Source organism: Merops nubicus, unplaced genomic scaffold (genome assembly GCF_000691845.1).
Source record: "Merops nubicus isolate BGI_N331 unplaced genomic scaffold, ASM69184v1 scaffold11882, whole genome shotgun sequence".
Lineage (NCBI taxonomy): Eukaryota > Metazoa > Chordata > Aves > Coraciiformes > Meropidae > Merops > Merops nubicus.
In genome coordinates this window covers 45,195-47,654 of record NW_008592917.1, presented here as the reverse complement: position 1 = coordinate 47,654, position 2,460 = coordinate 45,195, and the positions used below count along the sequence as shown (strand labels likewise).

Sequence of the window (2,460 nt, the reverse complement as noted above, 5' to 3'; positions counted from 1 at the left end):
CTTCACTCTTGACTGTTATTCCACTGTCACTCTTTCACTTTTTTTGTTTGTTTTCCACTCAGTGCTTTCTGATACTAGGTTTTTAGTGTTAGCCTCTGATAGGAGTTGGATCAAGGATAGTATTGTACCCCAGGAATGCTTTGGCCATCTGAGTCATGCTGCAGACTGCAAATTCTGTAGGGTCTTGCACCTGATATCTAAAGGCATTAGTGCATTGACTCTCTTGCTGACACCCACAGGGATGTAACACTACTTGTCCTTTTCTTTTGAAGTCTGATGTCCAAAGGATAACTTTGGTATTGTATCTATATATAGTTGGGATTATTTCAGAATTACTATTCTTTTGCATTGTAATAACTGATTTCCTTTATAGCATGCAATTATTTTGATTTTGACTAGTTTCTTAAAAAGACTATTTCAGGTAGTTTATCTGTCCCTGATTCTGTGTTGGAAGTTTGTGTAAGTTTAAAACCATTTTTTTGTATCTCAATTTTTTTTTTAATTTCTTCTGCTTCTCTAAGATTCAGGCAAGTAAGAGAAGCTGCCTTTAGCTATATGCAAGCCATAATTAAGCCTACAAAACAAAAGTATTAGTGGAAAAAAAACCCAAACCCAAGCAGTTAAGTTGTAGTCTGAAGTTTTTTATAAGCAGGTGAAATTTGTCTGTCCCCCTTAAAGTAGGCTTTGTACTTTCCACATTCACTCTGCTAACCCATCTTCTCACAGTATTGGGTAGTTAATAGCTCTGTAGATTTTACTGCCAGTAGGGGTTTAGTGTAATATTGATTTAACATTTCCAAATAATGGCAGTAATTTTGCTAAAGGTTTTTCCTCTTTTGGAATAAACTAAAATTGGTTAGATTCATTTTAAGTGAGGCATAAATCATGGCACTGAAGTAAATTGGACTGTGTATCTTAGTTGCAGATCTGTGATTGGAATTTAGTGACATGGCACTACTGAAACCTTTCCTTCGAATTTTCTCTCCTCAAACCTCCAACTCTTCAGGAAACTCTGATTCTCACATCTGTTATAATTCAGGAAAGTAATGGAATGCCACTCAGATGGAAGAATGTTTTGTTTTAATTGGGAAAATGTACATTGTTTCTGTTCGGAGACTTATACGAGATTTTTTTTTTTATAGAAGTTACCTGGTCACGTTTGTAGAACCAACAGCTTCATATTTCCTCTTCAAGATGGTTTATTTCAATGTCCTAATGTTCTTTGTTTTTAACCTAGCTATTTACAAAAGCACAAGAGTCGGTGGACTCTGGATTGTGCTGTGATTTGTCAGTAGTTCGGTCATCACAATTGACCCATGCATCTTGTAGTACTTAGAGAAAACACGTTGAGCTCTGTTCTTGGAACAGATAAATATAGAACTGCTATTGTGAATATTGTTGTAGTGACGTATTTAATCTAGAAAGCTAACAATTCTTTTATTTGCTTTTAGGGTTTGAAAGTATTCTAGAAGGCCTGTTTGGACCTGGATTATTAAAAGATCTCAGTTTGTTTAAAGGTATTCAATCTCTATGTTTGTATCTTGTTCTGCATTTCTAATGACAGAAGCAGCCCCAGCTCTGCCTCTAGAAAATGTGTGTTACCGTGGTGATTTGTGCTTTTTTCCCCCCTCCCCCAGGCAGTGCTCACAGTTAGTTTCATATTGGCTAAAATTACTAATGAGTGTGTGTTCATCTTTATGTAGCTGGGAGTGTATTTGGCAGTGCTTGGAAAAACAGATTTGTTGTGTATAAAACGTATACAGTTTGGTAATCTGGGGATTTAGAAAAATGGCTGAAATGAAGCCTGCATCCTCAGAATGCAGGCAAGAATGTTGTGAAACAGGTATTTTAATTCGACATTTCTCTTTTGGCTCCAGTTGTGTCGTGGTTTATGAATATGAAGTAATTTGCTATTCCTCTGATTTACAGACTGTGAGCCTGAAGGTGTTTCTGATTGGTCTTTTGATGAAAATTGTCTTTTCTGCTGCCTGAGAAGAGAAAAAGTGAAGGTAACAATGCAGATTTGTGAAGCTAGTAGTTGTAGGGGAGGGACAAAGGGATGGAGTTTGCTACTCCTACTTAACTGAATATAGAAAATCTGCAACCTGCTAGCCCTCTCCTTTCCTTCGGAAAAGGGCCTTTTGAATTAAAATAATGCAAGCTAATGAACAGCCTTCCCTCTTCTCTGCAACTTTTTCTTTGTAGTATGTGATGCAGATTTTTTTTTTTTTTTTTTTTTTTTTTTTCTGTGTAGTGGCTCTTCCTGTTTGGTGGTTTTTGTTTGTTTTATGGGGGTTTTGAGTTCTTTGTAAGAGCTCTTGTTGGGATCATGAAACACTTCCCGAGGGAGCCAAACTGTGGCTTGTGCATGCTTAGTATGGCCAGACAGTGGGCTTATCTTCAGTATGGAAATGTGGTCCATTTTAAAAATCTAGAGTCTTGTTCTGTATCTTGGAATCT

At 36.8% G+C, this 2,460-nt stretch overlaps 1 protein-coding gene across 1 annotated transcript in view; it reads left to right on the top strand.

Moving 5' to 3' along the window:
- Positions 1 to 1,980: 1,980 nt before the first annotated feature.
- Positions 1,981 to 2,460, top strand: part of LCOR (ligand dependent nuclear receptor corepressor) — a 22,211-nt gene continuing 21,731 nt past the window's right edge. The window contains exon 1 of the mRNA XM_008935298.1: positions 1,981 to 2,009. The gene's annotated coding sequence lies outside the window, so the exon portion shown is untranslated. The remainder of the gene's footprint in view (positions 2,010 to 2,460) is intronic.